The 26377-nt window shown below is 45.4% G+C and overlaps 1 pseudogene; it reads right to left on the bottom strand.

Annotated features, from left to right (window-relative positions):
- LOC130680962 (zinc finger protein 541-like) overlaps window positions 1-25808 on the bottom strand; it is a 36304-nt pseudogene extending 10496 nt beyond the window's left edge.
- Between the last annotated feature and the right edge of the window lie 569 nt (window positions 25809-26377).

The following is a 26377-nucleotide window of genomic DNA, read 5'->3' as shown; positions in this document are numbered from 1 at the left end:
ACATTTTTGTTACGTGCAGTTTTGTGTTTATCAAGTTAAAAGAACAAAAAACATCAGCAGACATGAAGTGTAGTATGATCGCATCCTTTTCTAAATACATGCGTATATGCACGGAAGATCTGTACAGGGAAAGAAATGCCTGAGGTGCCCAGCCAAAGTCAGAGGTCATCATTCAGAAGTAGGACGACGGGGATGGGTGCGGAGGGCTTTGAGCACGTGATGGCATTCCTGTACTGTCTGGAGTTGTTCACATCAGTGGCTTTTTTAAATTACCAACTGTTTACAGTGTGAACAGCGTGTCACCCCGATAGGCCCTCCAGCTCTAGCTCGGCTCAGTGGTGTGAGTCGAGGCCTTGTCTACACCAGCCCACCCACATACACCTTACCATCTTGTGTATCAAGTGGAAGTTCTTCTTATGAGCCTGGAATGCCTTATTAAACAGAATCTTCTCCTGGGAGGTCCAGACGTCTGAACCTATCGGAGAAACAGGAGGGAGAAGGACAGTTCTGCGGCCGCAGCCGTGGCTGAAATGCAGCCTGCCCTTTTTAAAGCTGTCACTACCGAGTACCAAGTATGTGCCAAGAATTCTGTTTTGTCTCATACATTCCTTAGAAAAACCTCAGCAGGTTGGGATCAGTACTATCCCCACTTTACAGATGTAATATCAAGGCTTCCATTGGTTAACAGACTTGCCAACGGGAGGCAGCAACCCCCAGTTGCCTGACTCCCAGGCTGGGGTGCTCAGCCACTGCATCTGAGCCCGCCTTCACCTCTCCCTGGCCAGGGGATCCCTTTCCTGGCTGGGCACAGACGGTGAGGGAACCACTGGAAGGGGGAAGGGAGGACCCAGCCAGGAGAGACAGGCACCCCCTGAGGTCCCCTGGAGAGGAAAGGCCCTTCTGGAAAGGCAGGAGAAGGAGGGCCCCAAGAGAACACCCAGAGGCACAAGCAGAGCCTGCCGCCAAGACCGACTGGCTCCCGGGTACTAGCCGGGCACACCCACCCCCGCAGCCTCGCTCCAGTACCTGCGTAGTGATAGTTGGCAAGAGGGTGAGTCAGCGGCTTCTGGGGTCCTCCGTGTAACAGGGTCTCTAGGGCCACCTGGAGCAGGAAGGAAAGCAGGCTACTTTCTGAGGGAGGGAAGGTGAGGTCGAGGCCTGCCTTCATCCTTTCATCCATTTGAGAAACACTTACAGGCCTCCCTAAAGCCTCCCTCACTCCAGGGCTACTCAGAGCATGGTGGGGCCGTGGACTGGCTGTGGCCTGCGAACTGCATGGGGACATACCGGCTCCGTCACTGTGCATACTGGGTGCAGCTGGTGTTTTTCTCATAGTAGGGTTTTCTTGACGAAGGAAGCAGTGTGCAGATTTATTCTTGTGCCAGCTCCTTCCTTCGTCAAGGACTGGCAGTTGTAGGAGCCCTGCCTGTGCCACGCCCCAGTTTATTTTCTTCATAGAACTAATCATTAACAACTTTTAAAAACAGATTTCCCTTTGACTGTCCTAAAATGAAAATGCAATCCCCACGGAGAAGGATTTTGTCTTGCTCAACAGTGTCAACCCGATCAGGACTGGCCATGGAACTTGCAGGGCCCAGTGCAAAATGAAAATGCAGACTTTTTGAAAATTTGTTAATTTCAAAAATGGTGGAGGCAGAGCATTAGACCGAGGGGGACCCCAAAGCCAGCCCTGCCCCAGGGCCACAACACTCATGAGGGCAAATACACATGTGCTGGTTACTCTGCTGAGCACCCACTATGTGGCAGCCACTACCTTGTAACTTGAGGAAAACTATAGTTGGCAATACTGACTCCTCGGGCCCTAACTCGGGTGACATGACTCCCCTTTCCACTACTCAGAGTTGCACTTTTATTTTCTAAACTTCAGGATTGTGAAGCGGGTCCTTGGAGGAAGCAGATGTTTTTGTTGCATCAGGGGTTTTCGTACATGGGTTTTTAATAAAAAAGGTAAAGCTCCAATGATAAACCAGATCAGTGCAGGACCTGAGTCAGTCTACTGGGCTCCGCTCCCCCCGATCGCCCCTGCGATCTCGGAGGAACCTGGTGCTCTGCTGCTGCCCAAGGTAAATAACTGACTAACTGGGCCCCATCTGCACACTTGCCCTACAACTGACAACGACATCAACCCCACAGCCACTGGGGAGAAGGATGGGTGGCCTTTCTTTAGTTTTCATGAGCCGCAAAGCCCACAGATGGCACATTACATGAACCAGATCCCCAGCCTCAGGAGAGCAGGGGCTTTCCAGGGACCCGCCAAGCCCGCCCCTGCCTCCAGCTCACCGGGACGTCGCCCTGGGCCTCGTGCAGGCAGTGCAGAGCGAGCTCCAGGTTGGTGCCCCCTCCTGGCATCGCGCTGGACGCCATCTTGCAGAGCTCAGTAACTGTTCCCAGCAAATGTCCCCAGAAGAGTATGAGAAAGGGGAGACACAGGGAGTCAGTGAATGCCGGGAGGAGACGTCCCCAAAAGCACACAGAGGGGCTCCTTGTCCCTGTCTCCCTCACAGCTCCCTGAAAAGCAGGCAAAGGGAAGGACACGGATGAAGGGCAGAAACCCTGCTCCTGGGACCTGCTCAGGATGACCTGGCCGATTACTGCGTGAGAAGAATGGGGGGCAGCAGAAGTCCTGGTCAAACAGTCTGCTACCCCACCCAGAGATACTGCTTCTTGGTCCAGGTGAGAACTGGGAGGAGGAACTCCTTGGAGATGAGGGAAGCGGGGAACCCTTGAGAATTTGGCCACCATGTCTCAGCCACCTCTATCCTGTGTTTCTGGATTGCTCGACACATCGTCCGATGGCTTCCAGACCAGAGAAGCTCCATATTCACCGGTCTCGGCCGTAGGGCGCTCCTGGAGCTCCGGGATCTCGGCCTGAAACTCGCTTCCTATCCTGATGTGTCTGAAATGAGGCCACACACAAGACATACACATGTGACTAAGATGGGAAATAAGACAGAGATGTGTGACGTGCCCTGCTCTCAGGCCACAACCCTGCTCTCTGGAAACCTCTATCATCTCCCAGATGCATCTGGGGAGTATTTGTAACCCCTGACAGACATGGACAAGTATTCTAGATACCGTCCAGCTACACCCCCTTCGTCCAATTTCCTTTTTCACCAGGCTTCTGCACTCAGGTGCCCCTCTTGGGGTCCAGGACAGGGGAGGTGTATGCTGATGCCTGGCATGCTTCTACATCCATGGCCACATCCATCTAGTCACATTCCATGGATACTCAAGTCTCACACGTGCCATCACCAATTTTACCTAGATCCCCAGGGGACTGGGCACTTGTCCCAGTGGGCCCAACTATGGGATGCTCAGATAGAAGGAATATTGTAGGAACTTCCCACATACACCCAGAGTAATCTACCACTTCTCTCCCACAGAGTAGCTAACCCCCCTGTGAGGAAGGAGCTCTGGGGGAACACAAGGAGGGCAAAAATATCCCCACGTTGGAAGGACCCCCAAGTTCTAAGTCTGTTCCAACTCACGGTCTAATGCTGGGCTTGGTGTCATCCTCGATTGCACAGATGCCAAAACAGTCATCCACTTGATCTAGAAAACACGCAACAGAAAGCTTCAAGAACACTGACTAGAAGTGACACAGGGGCCCCTTCTGCCTGCCTTTGTAGAGCAGCTGAAAGCAGGGTTTCCAAGATTGCAAGGCAGGGAGCTCCTACAGAACACTAACAATAGAACTACCGTATGATCCAGCAATCCTACTAGTGGGTACTGTGCCAGGAGGACAGAAATCAGGCTCGCAAAGAGACACCTGCACTACCATGGTCACTGCAACGAGATTCACAATTGCTAAGATGTGGAAACAACGAAGATGCCCATCGACATATGAATGAGAAAAGATTACGTGATTTATAGATACAATGGAATCCTATTTAGCCTTAAAAAGAAATTTTGCAATATGCAACAACAGGGATGAAGCCCTTGAGGACATTAAATGAAATAAGCCAGTCACAGAAAGAGAAACACTGCATGAATGCACTTAGACATATAGTATCTAAAATACTCAAATTCATATAACCAAAGGGTGGAATGGTGGTGGCCAGGGGTAAGGGTAGTGAGAAATGGGGAGTTACTAAGCAATGAACGTAAAGTCTCAGTTAAGCAAGTTGAATACAGTATAGAGATCTGCGGTACGGCACTGCTAACAATACTATACTGCACTTAAAACATTTGTTACACGGTAGGTCTTATGTTAACTCTTTTCTTCTCAACAAAAACTCTTAAAAAGATCATGTGGAAGAGGATGACGACTTCTGAAAAGACAAAGAGGAAAACAACAAATAAACTGGTAAAAATTATTTTTAAAGCAGTTAAAGTCTCTAGAAGTTATCCTAAAGGTATACACCATTTTAAGAAATATTCATTCAGGACAACTGAGTAAATGTCGGTAAGAATAGTGAGTTTGTGGCATCTGAGCCATGACTTGTTCCCTTACCTACCAACCCCATGCACTGTGTATCAGAAGCTCTACTTGGAGGGCTCTACTCCAGGGAGGTGCAGCCAGGGACACAGGGGGTCCCTCTCCTCCCAGCTCTCATGCCTAAAGAGCTAAAGGAAGGTACAATGAAAAATGCTCATCAAAGAGAGAATACAATTAAGAGGTAGAAATTGTGTTTTTTTCCAACCAAAGGGAAATCTTGGAGTTAACGACAATAACCAAAATGTAGATTTGAGCTGGCGGAGGTAACCAGCAGCCAACTTAAAGCTAGATCCATGGAGATTATGGATTTTGAAGAACAGAGAGAAAAATAAATGAATGAAGGAAAACGAAGAGCCACAGAGAAATGTGGGGCATCAATAAGTGCAGCAACACGTGCAATGGGAATACAAGGAGGAGTGGAGAAAGGAACAGAAAAATATTTAAAGTATTTAATGGCAGAAAATGCACAAAATGTGACAAAAAAAACAATACATACATCCAAGAAACTCTATAAAATCCAAGTAGCACAAACACAAAAAGCTCTCCATCTGGGCACATCTTAGGCAAAATACTGAAAGCCAAAGATAAAAAGCTTGAAAACAAAAAGAGAAAAATAACGTGATATACACGTACACTCCAGTAAGATCAACAGCTGACTTCTCATCGGACATGACAGCAGTTGGAAGGCAGTGGGACAACATGATCTCATTGCTGGAAGTAAAAACTCAACCAAGAATCTTATATCCAGCAAATTACCTTTCACAAATGAAGGTGGAAAAAGACATCCTTAGGTAAATAAAAACTGAGGAAACTTGTTGCTTGCAGACATATCTTACAAGGAACATTAAAGGGAGAGAATTATTCAGCCATGAAAAGAAATGAAGTTCTGATATACACAACATGGGTGAAACCCTAAGTTTTCATGCTAACTGGAAGAAAACACAAAGAAGCACACACTGTATGATTCCCACTTATATGAAATGTCCAGAAGAGCCGAGCCCACAGGACAGAAAGTAGATTTGTGGTTCCCTACAGCTGGGGACAGGGTCGAGAGGGGAGGGACAAGAGTGACTGCTGAGTACAGGGCCCCCTTGGGCATGATGAAAATATCCAAAAATTGATGGTAGCAACGGTTGCACACACAGCCCTGAAATACCAACTAACACTGTATAGTTTATTTTAAGGGGATGAATTGTATGGCATGTGAATTACACCTCCACAATATAAATAAATACTACAGGAAGTTCTTCAGACTGAAAGAGAAAATGACATGAGATAGTAATCTGAATCCAAACAAAGAAACAAAAAACACTGGTAAATGTACTTATATAGGTAATTATAAAAGTCAGTCTAAATGCATACTTTTTCTCTTTTCTTAATTGAACTAAAAAGTAATTGCATAAAACACTACTGTTATAGGCCTGTAATTTATAAACATATATACGACAACAACAGCACAACAAAGGGGAGATTCATTGGAGTAAAGAAATAGCACTCCATACAGTAACTCAAATCCACAGGAATAAATGAAGAGATGAGAAACGGTAATGAAAAATGTTATATAACAAACTGTATAAATAATGCTTACATTCCCTTATTCTCTCAGCTTTTGTTACATAAAACAAAATTGTATAATATAAGAATCGATGTTTTGCAGGGTTTATATACACACACACTCACATACACATACATATATAAAGTACATATATGAATAATAAGAGCACGAGGGTTCGGAGAAATAGAGCTGTATAGAAGTAATGTTTCCGTATTTCACTGTAAGTGACAGGAAGGACAGGGAGGAAGGGCAGAAACCCTGCTCCTGGGACCTGCTCAGGATGACCTGGATGGTTACTGCATGAGAAGAATGGGGGGCGGGGGGAGACATCCTGGTCCCACAGCCTGCTACCCCACCCAGGGATACTGCTTCTTGGTCCAGGTGAGAACTGGGAGGAGGAACTCCTTGGAGATGAGGGAAGGGGGGAGCCCTTGGGAATTTGGCCACCATGTCTCAGCCACCTCTACCCTGTGTTTCTGGATTGCTAATTGCATCGTCCGATGGCTTCCAGACCAGAGAAGCTCCATGTTCAATGGTCTCGGCTGTAGGGCGCTCCTGGAGCTCCGGGATCTCGGCCTGAAACTTCTTTCCTCTCCTGATGCGTCTGAAATGAGGCCACACACGAGACATACACATGTGACTAAGATGGGAAATAAGACGGAGATGTGTGACGTGCCCTGCTCTCAGGCCACAACCCTGCTCTGTGGAAACGTCTGTCATCTCCCAGATGCATCTGCTGAGTATTTGTCACCCCGGACAGACATGGACAAGTGTTCTAGATACTGTCCAGCTACACTCCCTTCCTCCAATTTTATCACCAGGCTTCTCCCTCAGGTTCCCCTCTAGGGGTCCAGGACAGGGGAGGTGTATGCTGATGCCTGGCATGCTTCTACATCCATGGCTACATCCCTCTAGTCACATCCCATGGATACTCAAGCCTCACATGTGCCATCAACAGTTCTACCTATATCCCCAGGGTCCTGGGCATTTGCCCCCATGGGCCCAACTATGGGATGCCAAGAAAGAAGGAACATTGGAGGAACTTCCCACATACACCCAGAGAAATCTACCACTTCTCTCCCAGAGAGGAGCTAACGCCCCTGTGAGGAAGGAGCTGTGGGGGAACACAAGGAGGGTAAGAATATCCCCACTTTGGTAGGATCCCCAGGTTCTAAGTCTGTTCAAACTCACATTCGAATGTGGGGCTTGGTGTCATCCTTTATAACATGGCTGCCGGAAGAGTCATCCACTTGATCTAGAAAACACGCAACAGAAAGCTTCAAGAACACCGGCTGGAAGGGATGCAGGGTCCCCTTCTACCTGCTTTTGTAGAGCAGCTGAAAGTAGAGTTCACAAGCTTGCAAGGTCGGGAGCTCCCTCAGAACACGAACAGTAGAACTACCGTATGATCCAGGAACCCCACTTGTCGGTATTGACCCAAAATAATCGAAATCAGCCTCTCAAAGACACACCTGCACTCCCATGTTCACTGCAACGTGATTCACAATAGCTAAGATGTGGAAACTCCCAAGATGCCCATCGACACATGAATGGGTAAAGAATATGTGGTTTATACATACAATGGAATCCTATTTAGCCTTGAAAAAAGGGAATTTTGTAATATAAAACAACATGGATGAACCCCCTGAGAACATTAAGTGAATTAAGCCAGTCACAGAAAGACAAATACTGCATGAATGCACTTAACATGTAGTATGTAAAATAGTCAAATCCATATAACAAAAGGGTGGAATGGTGGTGGCCAGGTTTAGCGTTGTGGGAAATGGGGAGTTACTAACCAAGGAATGTAAAGTCTCAAATAAGCAACATGAATAAAGTCTAGAGATCTGCTGTACGGCACTGCCAACAATACTACATTGAACACTTAAAAGATTTGTTAGAGGGTAGGTCTTATGTTCACTCTTCTTGTCACAACCAAAATTGTTAAAAAGATCATGTGGAATACGACTAGGACTTCATGAAGGCAAATTGTAAAACAACAAAGTAACTGGTAAAAATTATTTTTAAAGCAGTTAAAGTCTCTAGAAGTTATCCTAAAGGTATACACCATTTTAAGAAATATTCATTCAGGACAACTGAGTAAATGTCGGTAAGAATAGTGAGTTTGTGGCATCTGAGCCATGACTTGTTCCCTTACCTACCAACCCCATGCACTGTGTATCAGAAGCTCTACTTGGAGGGCTCTACTCCAGGGAGGTGCAGCCAGGGACACAGGGGGTCCCTCTCCTCCCAGCTCTCATGCCTAAAGAGCTAAAGGAAGGTACAATGAAAAATGCTCATCAAAGAGAGAATACAATTAAGAGGTAGAAATTGTTTTTTTTTCCAACCAAAGGGAAATCTTGGAGTTAACGACAATAACCAAAATGTAGATTTGAGCTGGCGGAGGTAACCAGCAGCCAACTTAAAGCTAGATCCATGGAGATTATGGATTTTGAAGAACAGAGAGAAAAATAAATGAATGAAGGAAAACGAAGAGCCACAGAGAAATGTGGGGCATTAATAAGTGCAGCAACACGTGCAATGGGAATACAAGGAGGAGTGGAGAAAGGAACAGAAAAATATTTAAAGTATTTAATGGCAGAAAATGCACAAAATGTGACAAAAAAAACAATACATACATCCAAGAAACTCTATAAAATCCAAGTAGCACAAACACAAAAAGCTCTCCATCTGGGCACATCTTAGGCAAAATACTGAAAGCCAAAGATAAAAAGCTTGAAAACAAAAAAAGAAAAATAACGTGATATACACGTACACTCCAGTAAGATCAACAGCTGACTTCTCATCGGACATGACAGCAGTTGGAAGGCAGTGGGACAACATGATCTCATTGCTGGAAGTAAAAACTCAACCAAGAATCTAATATCCAGCAAATTACCTTTCACAAATGAAGGTGGAAAAAGACATCCTTAGGTAAATAAAAACTGAGGAAACTTGTTGCTTGCAGACATATCTTACAAGGAACATTAAAGGGAGAGAATTATTCAGCCATGAAAAGAAATGAAGTTCTGATATACACAACATGGGTGAAACCCTAAGTTTTCATGCTAACTGGAAGAAAACACAAAGAAGCACACACTGTATGATTCCCACTTATATGAAATGTCCAGAAGAGCCGAGCCTACAGGACAGAAAGTAGATTTGTGGTTCCCTACAGCTGGGGACAGGGTCGAGAGGGGAGGGACAAGAGTGACTGCTGAGTACAGGGCCCCCTTGGGCATGATGAAAATATCCAAAAATTGATGGTAGCAACGGTTGCACACACAGCTCTGAAATACCAACTAACACTGTATAGTTTATTTTAAGGGGATGAATTGTATGGCATGTGAATTACACCTCCACAATATAAATAAATACTACAGGAAGTTCTTCAGACTGAAAGAGAAAATGACATGAGATAGTAATCTGAATCCAAACAAAGAAACAAAAAACACTGGTAAATGTACTTATATAGGTAATTATAAAAGTCAGTCTAAATGCATACTTTTTCTCTTTTCTTAATTGAACTAAAAAGTAATTGCATAAAACACTACTGTTATAGGCCTGTAATTTATAAACATATATACGACAACAACAGCACAACAAAGGGGAGATTCATTGGAGTAAAGAAATAGCACTCCATACAGTAACTCAAATCCACAGGAATAAATGAAGAGATGAGAAACGGTAATGAAAAATGTTATATAACAAACTGTATAAATAATGCTTACATTCCCTTATTCTCTCAGCTTTTGTTACATAAAACAAAATTGTATAATATAAGAATCGATGTTTTGCAGGGTTTATATACACACACACTCACATACACATACATATATAAAGTACATATATGAATAATAAGAGCACGAGGGTTCGGAGAAATAGAGCTGTATAGAAGTAATGTTTCCGTATTTCACTGTAAGTGACAGGAAGGACAGGGAGGAAGGGCAGAAACCCTGCTCCTGGGACCTGCTCAGGATGACCTGGATGGTTACTGCATGAGAAGAATGGGGGGCGGGGGGAGACATCCTGGTCCCACAGCCTGCTACCCCACCCAGGGATACTGCTTCTTGGTCCAGGTGAGAACTGGGAGGAGGAACTCCTTGGAGATGAGGGAAGGGGGGAGCCCTTGGGAATTTGGCCACCATGTCTCAGCCACCTCTACCCTGTGTTTCTGGATTGCTAATTGCATCGTCCGATGGCTTCCAGACCAGAGAAGCTCCATGTTCAATGGTCTCGGCTGTAGGGCGCTCCTGGAGCTCCGGGATCTCGGCCTGAAACTTCTTTCCTCTCCTGATGCGTCTGAAATGAGGCCACACACGAGACATACACATGTGACTAAGATGGGAAATAAGACGGAGATGTGTGACGTGCCCTGCTCTCAGGCCACAACCCTGCTCTGTGGAAACGTCTGTCATCTCCCAGATGCATCTGCTGAGTATTTGTCACCCCGGACAGACATGGACAAGTGTTCTAGATACTGTCCAGCTACACTCCCTTCCTCCAATTTTATCACCAGGTTTCTCCCTCAGGTTCCCCTCTAGGGGTCCCGGACAGGGGAGGTGTATGCTGATGCCTGGCATGCTTCTACATCCATGGCTACATCCCTCTAGTCACATCCCATGGATACTCAACCCTCACATGTGCCATCACCAGTTCTACCTATATCCCCAGGGTCCTGGGCATTTGTCCCCGTGGGCCCAACTATGGGATGCCAAGAAAGAAGGAACATTGGAGGAACTTCCCACATACACCCAGAGAAATCTACCACTTCTCTCCCAGAGAGGAGCTAACGCCCCTGTGAGGAAGGAGCTGTGGGGGAACACAAGGAGGGTAAGAATATCCCCACTTTGGTAGGACCCCCAGGTTCTAAGTCTGTTCAAACTCACATTCGAATGTGGGGCTTGGTGTCATCCTTTATAACATGGCTGCCGGAAGAGTCATCCACTTGATCTAGAAAACACGCAACAGAAAGCTTCAAGAACACAGGCTGGAAGGGATGCAGGGTCCCCTTCTACCTTCTTTTGTAGAGCAGCTGAAAGCAGGGTTCCCAAGCTTGCAAGGACGGGAGCTCTTTCAGAACACTAACAACAGAACTACCGTATGATCCAGCAACCCCACTTGTCGGTATTGACCCAAAATGATCGAAATCAGCCTCTCAAAGACACACCTGCACTCCCATGTTCACTGCAACGTGATTCACAATAGCTAAGATGTGGAAACAACCAAGATGCCCATCGACACATGAATGGGTAAAGAATATGTGGTTTATACATACAATGGAATCCTATTTAGCCTTGAAAAAAGGGAATTTTGCAATATGCAACAACATTGATGAACCCCTTGAGAACATTAAATGAAATAAGCCAGTCACAGAAAGAGAAATACTGCATGAATGCACTTAACATGTAGTATGTAAAATAGTCAAATCCATATAACCAAAGGGTGGAATGGTGGTGGCCAGGTTTAGCGTTGTGGGAAATGGGGAGTTACTAACCAAGGAATGTAAAGTCTCAAATAAGCAACATGAATAAAGTCTAGAGATCTGCTGTACGGCACTGCCAACAATACTACATTGAACACTTAAAAGATTTGTTAGAGGGTAGGTCTTATGTTCACTCTTCTTGTCACAACCAAAATTGTTAAAAAGATCATGTGGAATACGACTAGGACTTCATGAAGGCAAATTGTAAAACAACAAAGTAACTGGTAAAAATTATTTTTAAAGCAGTTAAAGTCTCTAGAAGTTATCCTAAAGGTATACACCATTTTAAGAAATACTCATTCAGGACAACTGAGTAAATGTCGGTAAGAATAGTGAGTTTGTGGCATCTGAGCCATGACTTGTTCCCTTACCTACCAACCCCATGCACTGTGTATCAGAAGCTCTACTTGGAGGGCTCTACTCCAGGGAGGTGCAGCCAGGGACACAGGGGGTCCCTCTCCTCCCAGCTCTCATGCCTAAAGAGCTAAAGAAAGGTACAATGACAAATGCTCATCAAAGAGAGAATACTATTAAGAGGTAGAAATTGTTTTTCTTTCGAACCAAATGGAAATCTTGGAGTTAAGAACAATAACCAAAATGTAGATTTGAGCTGGCGGAGGTAACCAGCAGCCAACTTAAAGCTAGATCCATGGAGATCATGGATTTTGAAGAACAGAGAGAAAAATTAATGAATGAAGGAAAACGAAGAGCCACAGAGAAATGTGGGGCATCAATAAGTGCAGCAACACGTGCAATGGGAATACAAGGAGGAGAGGAGAAAGGAAAAGGAAAATATTTAAAGTATTTCATGGTGGGAAATGCCCAAAATGTGATGAAAAAATACATACATCCAAGAAACTCTATAAACTCCAAGTAGGATAAACAAAAGAGCTCACCATATGGCACATTATAGGCAAAATACTGAAAGCCAAAGAGAAGGACCTTGGAAGCAAAAAGAGAAAAATAACATAATATAGACGTACACCCCAGTAAGATTAACAGCTGACTTCTCATCGGACATGATAGTAGTTGGAAGGCAGTGGGACAACATGATCTCATTGCTGGAAGTAAAAACTGTCAACCAAGAATCTTATATCCAGCAAATTACCTTTCAAAAATGAAGGTGAAAAAAGACATCCTTAGGTCAATAAAAACCAAGGAAATTTGTTACTTGCAGACCTGTCTTATAAAGAACATTAAAGGTAGAGAATTATTCAGCCATGCATGAAAAGAAATGAAGTTCTGATATGCACAACATGGATGAAACCCTAAGTTTTTATGCTAACTGAAAGAAGATACAAAGAAGCACAGATCGTATGATTTCCACTTACATGAATTGTCCAGAACAGCCGAGCCTACAGGACAGAAAGTAGATTCGTGGTTACCTACGGCTGGGGACAGGGTTGGGAGGGGAGGGACAACAGCGAATGCTGAGCACAGGGCTTCCTTGGGACATGATAAAAATATCTGGAAATTGATGGTAACAACAGTTGCACAGCTCTGACAAAGTACCAACCACTGCTGTATTGTATATTTAAAGGGATGAATTGTATGACATGTGAATTACACCTCCACAATGAAAATAAATACTACAGGAAGTTTCAGACTGAAAGAAAAAAATACATTAGATAGTAACCTGAATCCAAACAAATACAAAACACTGGTAAATGTACTTATGTAGGTAATTATAAAAGGCAATATAATTGCATATTTTTTCTTTTCTTGACTTAAAAAGTAAATGCATGAAACATTAGTGTTATAGGCCTGTAATTTATAAACATATATATGACAACAACAGCACAACAGAGGGGAGATGCATTGGAGTAGAGAAATAACACTCCATACAGTAACTCCAATCCACAGAAATAAATAAATGAAGAGATGAGAAATGGTAACTAAAAACGTTACATAAGAAATTGTATAAATAATGCTTGCTTTCCTTTATTCTCTCAGTTTTTGTTACATAATACAAAATAGTATAATGTAAGAACTAAACAATGTATTGCTGGATTTGTATGTATATACACACACACATATAGAAAATGAAATATATATATAAAGTACATACATACATAGTAAGAGAAAAAGGGTTAGGAGAAATAGAGCTGTATAGGAGTAATGTTTCTATATTTCACTGTAAGTTATTATATATCTGAACAGATTCTGATAACGTTAAGATGTAGTTTTAAGTCCTAGAGCAACCACTAAGGAATGATTAAGAAAAAAATGAAAAACTAAAGGAGTTAAAATGTTACAATAGAAAACACTTAATATAAAAGAAAGCCAGAATACAGGAACAGAAGGAGAAAAAGGCAAGGTACATACAATCAAAAGCATAATGGCAAATGTAAACCTCCCTATAACAATGTAACATTAAGTGACACTGGATTGAATAAACCAATCAAAATGCAGAGTTCGTCAGATTAGATAAAAAATGTATGATCCAACTAATATAATCTATAGGAGACATGGTTTATTTTAAAAAACATAAGCAGGTTGAAAATACAAGTACAGAAAAAATATACCAAGTAAACAACCATAAAAGAGACAGAATGGTACTAATGTTAGGCTAATTAGGCTTAAAAAAAAAAACTAGAGATAATGATAAAATTATTGCAGTGATGATAAAGAACATTGTAGTCACTTCATGGAAAAAACAATCACACCATCAGGAAGATATGACAATTATAAGCATATATGCACCTAAAAACATAGTCCAAAAATACATGAAGCAGAAACTGACAAAACTGAGTATGAAATAAACAATTCAAAACAATAGTTGGAGATTTCAGTACTTGCAGTAATGGATAGGACAACCATACAGAATAAAACAAGACATAGGAACATTTTTGGTGCCTTCCACCCAACATCAGTAGAATATATTCTTATGCACACATAGGACATTCTTCAGGACAGAACATATTCTAGCCATAAAACATGTCTCAATACATTTAAAAGGAACAACTTAATACAAAGCATGTTCTCTGACTACAAAACAATTGCATTATTAATCAATAAAAGGAGACAATTTGGAAAATTCACAAATATGTGGAAATAAAACAACACACTCCTCAATAATCAGTGTATTTAAGAAGAAATCAAAAGATAAATTAGGGAATACTTTGAGATAAATGGAAAGAAGAATATAACATACTAAAACTTATGGAATGTGGCTAAAGCAATGCTCTGAGGGAACTTACAGTTGTAACTGTCTGTATTAAAAAATAAGAAAAATCTAAAATCACTATGGTCAGTTGATTTTCCACAAAGGTGCCACACCTGCTCAATGGGGGAAAGAATAATCTCTTTAACAAACGGTGCTGGAACAACTGATATCCCCACACAAAGGAATGAATTTAGACTCCAACCTCACATAATATATAAAAGTTAACTTAAAATCAATCAAAGACCTAAATGTAAGAGTTAAAATTACAAAACTCTTTGAAGAGAAAGGAGTAAAAGTCAGCATAATTGCATATTTCTTCTCTTTTCTTAACTGACTTAAAAAAAGCAATTGTGACTTTTAGTCAGGCAAAACTGCAGATACAACACCAAAAGCACAAGTGACAAAAAATAAAAACTCTTGTACCGCAAATACCATAAATAAAATGAAAAGATAAGATACGAAACAGGAGAGAATTTCCAAATCATGTATCTAATAAGGGGCTTGCATCCACAATATGTAAGGAGCTCTTACAACTCAGGAATACAAAGATAATAACTCAATTTTAAAAAGGGACAAAGGATCTGAATAGACATTTCTTCTGAGAAAATACACAAATGGACAATAAGCACATCGGAAGATATCAACATCATTACCATAGGAGAAATGCACATCAAAACCACAATAAGATATTTTATGCCCACTAGGAAAGTTATAATTTATAAAGAATCACTGGCAAGGATGTGGAAAATTGGAACTTGCATGCAATGTGCATCGAAATTTATTAACATGGCTCAGCCATTTTGGAAAACAGTCTGGCATTAAACCATTAAACATAGTTACCCTATGACCCAGCAATTCCACTCCTAGGCATAAACTCAAGAGAAATGAAAGCCTTTGTCCAACAAAAACTTGTATGTGAATGTTCATAACAGCATTATTCATGATAATTAAAAGATGGAAACAACCCAAATACTCATCAGGTATAAATGGTTAAATTTTGTGTATCCACACAATGGAATATTATTCAGCCATAAAAAGGACTGAAGCACTGTATATGCTGTAACATGGATGAACTTTGAAAATATTATGCTAAATGAACAAACTAAATGCCAAATGCCACATACTGTATGATTCCAATTACATGCAATGTCCAGAGTAGGTGCATCCATGATGATTAGAGATGATCAGTGGTTGCCCAGGGCTGGGGAGATGGGGGCTGTGGGGTGTGTGTGACTGCAAATGTACAGTGCTGCTTCTGGGGTGATGAAATTGCTCTAAAATTACATGGTGTGATGGATGCACAAGTCTATGAATTTACTAAAAAACACTGTATTTTAAATAGGTGTTCATATGGTATGTGAATTATGTACCAATAAAGCTGCTAACAAAATTATTCAAGAGGACAGACAGAAGGGTGGTCAGGCTAAATGGCTTCCATATTTTCCTTCTGCCTGTAAAATTCTCAGCACCTAGAAGGCTGCTGGTTCCACATCGTCCTTGGATACCTCTGAGCAGCCATGGGACCCCCAGGCTGGACACAGCCGAAGGCCAGAGAGAACCCCTGGATCAAATGCTACATGTCGAGTTGCATCTGGCCCATAGCAGGCCTGCCATGTGATGGTCAGAGATGACATGCCTGAGCCTCACTCACCAAGCTTGCTGCCGATGACTTTGTCAGAATCATCCTGAGTGGACATGGAACAGTGTTTAAATACAGCCCAGACCCCTCCCGGATGGGGCTCAGCACCAGGGGCAGCATACTGGGAGACCACTGGAACAGTCCCTGCAGGGAGTGGTCCACCAGGAGCACCGGAAAACACAGGCAGCTCTGGTGGCCTCCTTCGGGGCCCGGCTCCCCAAAGGCATAAGGAGCGGGAGGCAGGAACGATGCCTTGGGCCGCAGGCACTTTCTCCGCTTTCTGGGCTGGCTACTCTCCTCGCTGTCTCTGTCTTGTCCCTGGAGAAGAGAATTCAAAGCCACAGGGGGTGACATGAGACCACGTGTGCACAGTTCAGTCTTTAAGGGGGCACGCGTATAGGCAAGGGCACTGCCCATGGAGCCAGAGGGAAATGTAACACCCAACACCCTGGTCTGAGCCGGCCTCAACAAGGGGGCCGAGCGGGACCACCATGCCCGAGCCAGACCCCAGACTCTCGGCATGGATGTATGATGCAGGAAGCTTCCTCATGTGCACACACCCCCAAGGAGAGGCGCTGATACAAAGGGTTTCGGAGATGTATGAGGCCAGCGTCAACTTGTTAAAATGACTGGCACATAGAGATGCGGCCAGAGATGCAGTGCAACAGCACTACAAGATGAAAAATGACCACAGCTCCATGATATGGACAAGGGGATCTATGAACCCTGTCGCCTGGCCTGGAGGGGGCTTCTCCAGGTGGGACCCTTCAGTCCAGGCTGCAATGGCTGATCCCATGAACTTACATCTCTTACCCACCTCCACACAATCTCCCCTCTTTCTACCAGTCTTACTGCTCCTCATCCTCCAGGTCTCAGCTCTGACCCCCTCCAGAAAGTCCTCCTTGACCTCCTCAGGCGGGGTCTCTGGGGTCCCCTCAGTCCCTCTGCTCCTCCTCCCAGCCCAGCCCAGTCTGAGTCCTCACTGTCTGACATGGGTCCATCTACTCACCTGGACTGGCAGACCAGGACGCCAGGCTGGGGCCGTCCCTGTTACCATGGTGTCCTCGGCACTGCCCCCACAGGGCCGGCATGGAAGGTGGATGAATGAACGCGCAAGTCAAGCTGTTCTGGAGAGATTTTTTGTGGCGCTTGGTTTGGGCTCTGCCCATGGCTTCCACTGGCAGGTTGTGCAGGAAGCAGTGGAAAGGAAGTGGACCGACCAGTACCCACCTTGGCGGTGCTCCCCGGGGGCTGGCTCACTGGGCCCACAGGCTCCGACGCAGGCGTCCCCAGAGGAGCTGTGCTCATGCCGTCGAGGGTTTCCAGGCTCCTGGGGGGCTCTGTGCCTCCACCTCCAGCCTCAGCGCCTGTCTCAGAGGCTTGAAAAACTCCATGCCGGACACCCAAACACCGACAGAGAAGAGATGGCAGCCTACGAGGAACCATAGGCAGGCGGCAGAGGGGACGCTCCAGGCTCAAGCGCCAGCCTGCCCCCCAGAGCAGCGCAGCCTGACTCCTGGTCCCTGCCCAGGCTTCCCCAGGAGGACGCCTCCATCCTGAGACAATGACACCCAGCCACTGACTCCCTCCCCCAAAGCCTGTGAGCACCCTGCGAACACAGAACCTACTGCACGCGCACCTTCACCTGTTGGTCCTGCTTCCTTTGAGGTGACAGCCACTTGTCACTGTGAAAACAAATATGGCTGGTCAGCCCTTTCTCTGTATAAAACATCTGGATGCAATTCTTGCAGACATACCTGCTCCTTGGCTCTGCCCAATCTGCAGGGCCTCCATTTTGCTGGTTGCTATGTACAGACACGGCAGGAGGGAAGAATGGGAGAAGGGGACTCCACCCGTTTTTTTCTTTTTTTGCTTTTAAGTCTGATCCACTGACAACTCTTGATGAATCCCCAGAAATGGAGACAATACCCCATTCCTTCATGGTCTGGCATGTACCTCTTCAGGGCTGAAGCATCCAGAGCTCACTCGCCCAAGGCCAGCACATAAAAGCTCCCAGAGGACTCCCGAGGGGTTGAGCCCCAAGGCCCAGCAGGGAGAGGCTTCTGAACTTACCATCTGCCTGCTGCCATGCTCTCCTCCTTCACTGGATCGGGGAGCCAGTAGGTATTTCCATCCTGAATATGAAAATACATTTGAGCCAACATATCAAAAATGAGGCATATGCAAGGACTAAAACTACAAAGTGCCAAGAAGAAAACACAGGTGTGACTCCGTGACCTTGGATTAGGCAATGCTTTCTTGGATGACACAGAAAGAGAACAAACTGGACTTATCAAAACTTAAAACTTCCCTGCATCAAGGGACACCATCAAGAAAGTAAGATCCCACAGAATGGGAGAAAGTCATTACACATTATACATCTCATAAGGGCCTTGTATGTACAATACATAAAGAACTCTTACAGCTCAACAAAACTCAAATAACCCAGTTCAAAAGTGCGCAAAGGATATGAACAGACACCAAACCGAAGACATGAATGGCTGATAAGCACATGAAAAGATGCTCAGCACCACCAGCCGTTAGAGCCTCGTGAGTCAGACCATGATGAGGTAGCACCTCACATCCACTAGAATGGCTATGGTTTAAAAAAAATTGGACAATAGCAAGTGCTGATGAGGCTGTGGAGAAATCGAAGCCCTCATCCCCCAAGGATGGGGATGTGAAATGGCGCAACTGCTTTGGAAAAGCCTGGCAGCTTCTCAGATGGTTAAACACAGAGCTACCCCATGAACTGATAATTCCACTCCTAGGTAATTTCCGAGAGAAATGAAAATGTATGTCCCCACAAAAACTTGTACAAATGCTCACAGAAGCACTATTCACGATGGCCAAGTGGAAACAACCCAAATGGTGATCAACTGATGAATAAATAAACAAAATGTGATGTATCCACACAATGGAGTATTACTCAGCCATAAAAAGGAGAGAAGCCTGGCATATGCTACAACATGAACTTTGAAAACATTATGCTGAGTGGAAGAAGGCAGACATGAAAGGCCATAGTGTATGATCTCAATTATATGAGATGTCCAGAGTAGGCAAATCCTTAGAGACAGAGGTAGATTCATAGTGCCAGGGGTTGGGAGGTTATAGGGAGACCTGGGGGGACAACTAAGGGTGTGGGGTTAATTTCTGGGGTGATGAAAATGTTCTGGAAAAAGTGGTAATGGTGCACAACCTTCTTGAGTATACTAAAAGTCACCAGATGGTGTGACTTAAAATGGTTAGATGGCACACGAATATTAAAGCTGTTTAAAAAAAAAAAAAAGGATGCAGCTTTCGGGTGCTCGACCTCAGCATGTCGCAAAGAGAAGCAGCTGACCGCTTGGCGCCCAGGTCCTCGTGGCCACCACCTGGGGAGGAGCCAGGCTAATGCTGCACAAGTGCTGACACATGTGGGCACCCTTGCCCCACAGCCAGAGATGGCATCTCATGCAGGAATACTGAGGGGGAAGGAACCTTTATAGCCTCTGGAGAATTTGAGGGGCAAACCCAGAAGGAAGAGAAGGGCAAGAGGAAAGCAAGCAGAAAAAACTCAGTGAGGAAAGGTGACACGGGGCGTCCCAGCAATTCTGCAAAGCCTTCATCCTGGCTTTTCTGTGGGGGAGGTTGGTGGGGGGCCACGATCTCTCTGAACCTTCACTTCCCCTCTGTAAAACTGGCTCTGAATATGCACAGGCACTAAGTAAAATGCCTGGACAACTCAAATTCGGAAACAAGTGATGAGTGAGACTCTCATCTCACAGCATAAAGTCAGGTACCTGGATCCTGTTGGATATCGTCAGCTTGGGCTTTGAGTCCTGTGGGGGGTCCACCGAAGGCCCAGCCTCCTGCCAGCTCTCCAGGGAGGGCAGTTGCTGGGGTGGCCGCTCCAACTCAGCTGGGTGTGGACCACCATCCTCTGCTACCCTGGAGTGAATGGCTGTGAACCCAGTGGCAGGCTCCTTCCACAGGGGATGACACTCCTCAGGAACATCAGTGCCCAGGGTCCCTGGGGCCGCTGGGGTGCAGGTGTAAGGCCCCAGTGAGGGTGGGGAGGGACAGGCTGTGTTTTTCCCTTCCCCGTCATCTGAGGGCCCGGCCAGGACTGGGCCGAGAGAAGAGATCTCCTGGTGGACCATGCTGCTTACAATAGAGCGCAGGGGCTCTCGGTTGGGCAAAAGGGGGCCTGAGGACCTGGCTTCTGGAGGCATCAGGGACCGCAGGCCATCCGCAGCAGGCTGGCCAGCCCCCTCGTGGGCAGGAGAGGAGTCCCCACAGGCTTCTTCCTCAGGGGGGGCCTCCTTCAGGACGCACAAGCCGTGCTGGACCTCGTAGTGCTGGCGCAGGGAGCGATCATCACAGTAGCTCTTGCTGCAGCCCTGCTCCCTACACGCAAAGGGCTTGGTCTTCTGGTGGGTGAGCATGTGCCTAGTCCTGGAGTCACACGAGAAGGGAGTCAGAGGTCACTGGGGCTCAGCCTCCCACTGCAGGGTCCCGAGCCTGACTCCCCCCACAGTGCTCCCAAGGGGCAGTGGAGCTCAGAACCACAGTTCAGAACCTGCACTCAGCCCCCGGCTACAAAGCATCTGGAGCTGCCCCTCTCCCTCACCGTTAAGCAAACCCCGTATCTGAGAGAAAAATCAACAGAAGCCAGGCCAGAGTTCCCCAGAATGGGTTCCCAAGGAACACCAGCCCTCCAGAGTGGCTCCCCGAGGACGTGGGCTCAGCTGGCAAGTAAGTTCTGACAAAACACTGTTTGCTTCTTGGAGGTACACAGGAGCAAATTTAAAAGCCACATAGCAGGTAGATAGATAGAGGGTCATCTGCTTAACCTGCCATGTCTCTGAAACATAGTGGCCCACAGAACTGTTTTGTGAAATAGCCCCTCTTTGCGCCCTTAAGAACCAAAGTTTTACAGAATACATTTGAGGAGAAGCTAATTTTGGGAGGATCCTGCCTTTATCAAAGGAGTCCTTCCCCTACCATAGAATTCCTATAAGGAGACAGCTGCCTGAAATCCCCCACAGGAAAAAATACAATTTACAGATGCACAACCAGAACTTTCTAGAAAACAGCCAAATGTGCCTCCTATAATATAAATGAATACAAATATGTACAAATGATTATGTCATACTCATATCTACATTAGTAACTATAAACAGATGAGAAAATCACCCTCTGCACTCCAAGCAGCCCTAGTCTGGATAGTCCTAATAATACTGCACACGGGACGTGTCTGATAAATGACAAAGCCCTTCCCTAAAGGTCAGCCCCGGCCTCCATCGGAGGAGAGTGGGAGAGACCCAATCTCCAGCTCCCCTGTTAACTGGTCTGTGACATGAGCAAATCGCGGCCTTTCCCTGGGAGGGGGCTTGGCGAGAGGATGAGTCAGAAGGTGGGTCAGTCAAAGCCCTGTGGGAAGGCCAGGACCATATAAAATGCAATGGACTCTAGCTCCATCCATGTTGTTGCAAATGGTACGGATAAGGGGGTGGCGGGGGAAGAAAGGGGGCATTACGATTAGCATGTATAATGTGGAGGGGGGCATGGGGAGTGCTGTACAGCACAGAGAAGACAAGTAGTCATTCTACAGCATCTTACTATGCTGATGGACAGTGACTGTAATGGGGTTTGTGGGGGGGACTTGGTGAAGGGGGGGAGCCTAGGAAACAATGTTCTTCATGTAATTGTAGATTAATGATAACAACAACAAAAAAGCAATGGACTGTTGTCTCCCACTTCCCAGTCTCTTGGTTTGAGAAAGTCTGTCTGTCCTTCCTCACTAGCAGGAAAAGCTTATCATTTACCAGACATTAAGAACAAAAGGAATTCTGCTTCAGATTCTTTTTAAAATCAAGAGTTAAAAATAATAATAATAAAGAGTTAAAAAAGACAAGAGTCTCTCATGCCCTGTGGAGTCCAGGTACATGTTCCTCATATAAACATGGGCTGGTTCTCCTCAGGCAACTACCACTGTCTCCAAATATTTCTCTATAAAGTTAACCCGATTCCCTCCATGACAACATTGCCTCGGGAGGTCCCATCTGCAAATAAAGGCAGTGATTTTCTCATTGGTAGACTTTGGGGGCGTGGAAGAGTGACCTCTGCAAATCAAGGCAGTGATTTTCTCATTGGTAGACTTTGGGGGCTTGGAAGAGTGACCTCTTCAGGGCAGTGCCAGAACTGTCCCCAGACACAGAGTTCTCGTCTAAGCACGGGTCACAGAGACCCAACACCGACAGGGTGTGTCAGGCTCATCTGGGAGGTGATGAGAATGACTTAGGAACATGCCCCCCCACGCCAGGCCCTTGCACAGACGTTGGTGACCAGACTCCTACATACAGGTGGTCCTTGCGCTTAAAGGCCTTGCTGCAGATTCCGCAAATGTGTTTCCATTCCTGGCTGTGCGTGAGGTAGTGCTTGCTCCGAGAGCTGGTGCTGCTGAAAACCTTCCCGCAGACGCTGCAATCCAGAAGCAGCTTCTGAGGCCAAGTGTGATGCTGCTCTTCTTTCCCTGCGCTCCCGGAGGTGGCCCTGCCTCCTTCGTCAGCCTCTTTAGGGACCGGAAGCTTGCCCAGCCTCAGGTCTAAACAAACAGAAGGAGAAAGCCCAGATTAGAGACACCTGGGGACATCCAAGAGCACAGCTAAAGCACTCCCCGACTCTTAGAACCACAGCAGACGCAGGAAGAGAGGCCCGGAAACCCTTTCTCCATCTCCAGCACCTTTACCCACAGAGAAAACAAGGCCTAGACTGGGGAGTGGGGAGAGTAAGGACCCTGGCCCGGCCACGCTGCAAGACGGCGCCCAGTCAGAGGCCACACTCAGGACAGTTGTGGCCTGGAAGGCTTCTAAAGACTAGGGTGCTGTGGCGGCAGGGGCTTTATGGCACCATTTATCTGGAACTCTGCAGAGGTGGGATCCAAGAATCCAACAGGCCAGCTTGTGGGGAGTGGAGGGGGCTCAGCTTTAGGAGCCAGAGCGCTCAGCCTCTGAGCCTGAGACCCAGCAGAGAGACCCAGCAGGAAGGAGCCTGGGCTGGGCCTCCAGGCCTGGTCTCTCATCCCAATCTGCCTCTGGCCACTGCCTCCTGTTACTTAACCTGCCTGATCTACATTCTCTTCATATGAGAAATCACTGTCCCCAGTGGTCAAATGATTCCAACAGTTTAAATGAGGAAAAACAGGACTCCTTCCGGGGCAAGTCCCAGCCTTGCTGAGTTACTTTTAAAATGCTCATTAAAGCAATTTAATTAAACTAGAAAACAAAATGTTGTTTCAAAAAATTAGCAAGGACCCTGACAAAGAGGCAAACGAGTCACTGGCCCAGAAAGCCACTTGACCTTCCCAGGAGGCGGTGTTATAAGCACTCTCAAACTGTGTACATTTTCTGATGGACAAACCCACTGGTAGGAATATGTTCAAAGAACTAATCCAAAAGAAAACACGTATGTAAGAAGTTGTTCACAGAAACACTGTAACAGTCTAACCAGCAAGAATATGGCCAACCAATACAATGCAATAATCATTACAACGATAACTGAATATTCTACCTTTATATATGAAAGCAAATATACTAAGGTTTAAAATTTTCAAATAGAAATGTCCACTTAATTTCTGCAAAACCATGTCTTTCTGAGTGACTTCACCCATGTTTTAAAAAATCTATGTGTGGGAGCCAGAGTGGGGATTTTTCTTGTTACTCTTCTTCATTTTCAAGGTTTTCTTAAATAAATATGCATTACTTTTCTAACTTAAAACTTAAAATTAATCTAAGTATATGCATTTATGAATTTAAGTTATGTATTAAAAAAACAAAGAGTTAAAACTTAATGTTCAGTGGATTTTTTTAACAAGGTTAAAAAAATGCAATTTAAAATGAATTTGGAAATGTTGAACTAGGTTAATCATTGTAACATTTTACAGTGGGGTGCATGGATCCGTATGAAAATCTGGTGAAAGCTACAGTTTTACTGGCCAGCAAAATGCACACATGTGCACACGCTTTTTTTTTGTATCATCAATCTAAAATTACATGAGGAACATTATGTTTACTAGGCTCCCCCCTTCACCAAGTCCCCCCCACAACCCCCATTACAGTCACTGTCCACCAGCGTACTAAGATCCTGTAGAATCACTACTTATCTTCTCTGACATGTGCACACGTTTTAACACTGGCATTTTCATGTTAATTTCTGTGGACGGGGTTGAGAACCCCAATTACTGTATCCACAGGCCTGTCCAGTGCCCAGGGCAGCACCACGGATGTCCCGATTCTAGGAATTTATATTTAGCCACTGTTTCAACACGGGGGCACTGCACCTTGCGTGGAGTGGGGGCCTCAGATGTTTTTCATTTTAGCAAGTCTTCAGGGGGCTTTGTTAGCTGCTTATCCCAACCAGCAGTTTGCAGGGCCACTCCAGATGTGGCTTTCCACGCACGTGGTGTGACTCTCACTCGATCAACCCACCTAAGCATCTTACCTAAGGATATCATGAAGAGGGCTAAAACAAAAACTGAATTTATCTTGTGTGGGAAGCCTGAAGGCAAAGCAAAAGGAGACAAGCAAGGTCTCTAATTATTGCTTTAGTTCTCTGTTTGCTGAAGAGAAGACTTAGAACTAAATCAATGGACTGCTGGCATTAACTCTAACAATATCGATAAAAACCTGCGCACTGTCCAGTGCTTTATAATCTATGAGGGGCTTTTACATTCATTTCTTCTTTTGCTTCTGACTGCTGTTACTCTGGGGAAAGCAGAGTGCGTATTATCATCAACCACTTTGCAGATGAAGACACTGATCCTTAGGAAGAAGAGACAACCAAGGAGCAAATGGACAGGATCCTAGCTCATTCTGCAAACATGAGAAGAGCCTCTGAGATGTGGCAAGGGCAGGAAAGTCTCTCACCAACTCAAAGGTCTGCCCACCCCACACACAAGATTAGGATATCTCCAAACATCTAAACTTCTCAGCATTATTTCCTAGGATCGGTATTTAGTTTCCTTGACTAGCAAATTGGGAACGATGCCCAAGCAGAAAACCAAAAGGTGACTGTCCTTCCCCATTCACCCACAGAAAAGGAAAGTTTCCTTAACCAGTCCACACAGAATCAACATGTAGCTAGCCCAGGCAATTTCACACAGCCCACCAGGCCCTGGGACCCAGGTGGACAGCCTCACCCTGTAAAGAAGCCTGAGATGCTGGGTCTGCATACATCTCCAGCAGCTTCACGGAGTCACGGTCCTCCCCAGAGTACAGGGAGAAAGCATCCAAGTTGTCCTCCAGCACCTTGCTGGGCACATTGGGTGCTGGGAGGCTGGGGTCCATGTCCAAACCACTCAGGCCAGCATAGAGCAGGTCTCGGGAGCTGGGACCCAGATCCTGGTTGAGGGCATTGCTGCAGTTGAGTCCTTGACTCTCAGAAAATGAAGAGAGGTGTATCTCGGATGGAAGGGCACCCTCCTCCCCTGCGCTGTTCTGGTCCATGGCTCTCTGCTGTCAAATCTTGGCCAAGAGCTACTCTCCAGACGAGCAAGGCTTGCAAGGACTCGGGGAGGAGAGATCCCTCGGTGGTTTCTAATTCCTGAAAACAAACAAGGAGGAATCAAAATTATGAGATGGCCATGGAGCATATAGAGCATGGACTTGGACTTCAAACAGACCTGTATCTGGGTCTGTTCTCTGCCATTTAACAGCCATGTGATCACAGGTAATTCACTTAAGCTCCACAAGCGTATTTTCTCTTCTGTAAATTGGGCCTAAGAGTACCTCCATCATAAGGTGATTGTTGGGAATAAATTAAAAGATTTCCAGCAACTTCATGGACTGAACCAACCTTCTTATCCAGCAATGAACACATACAAATATGACAAAAGATAATTTTTAATACATAGCCAAGCTCAAGAGACAGGTAAACCCCCAAGTTGCCAGGAAAAATGCAAAAACTCAAAGACAATTCGGAGGTACAAGCTCGGGTCTGCTTAGGGGAAAATCAGACTCAGATACAGGACTCAGAGCCATCACCCAATACGGCAGCCACAAGGCATATGTGGCTCTGAAGCGCTTGAACTG

Source organism: Manis pentadactyla, chromosome 15 (assembly GCF_030020395.1).
Source record: "Manis pentadactyla isolate mManPen7 chromosome 15, mManPen7.hap1, whole genome shotgun sequence".
Classification (NCBI taxonomy): domain Eukaryota; kingdom Metazoa; phylum Chordata; class Mammalia; order Pholidota; family Manidae; genus Manis; species Manis pentadactyla.
This window is presented reverse-complemented; position numbering and strand designations above follow the sequence as displayed.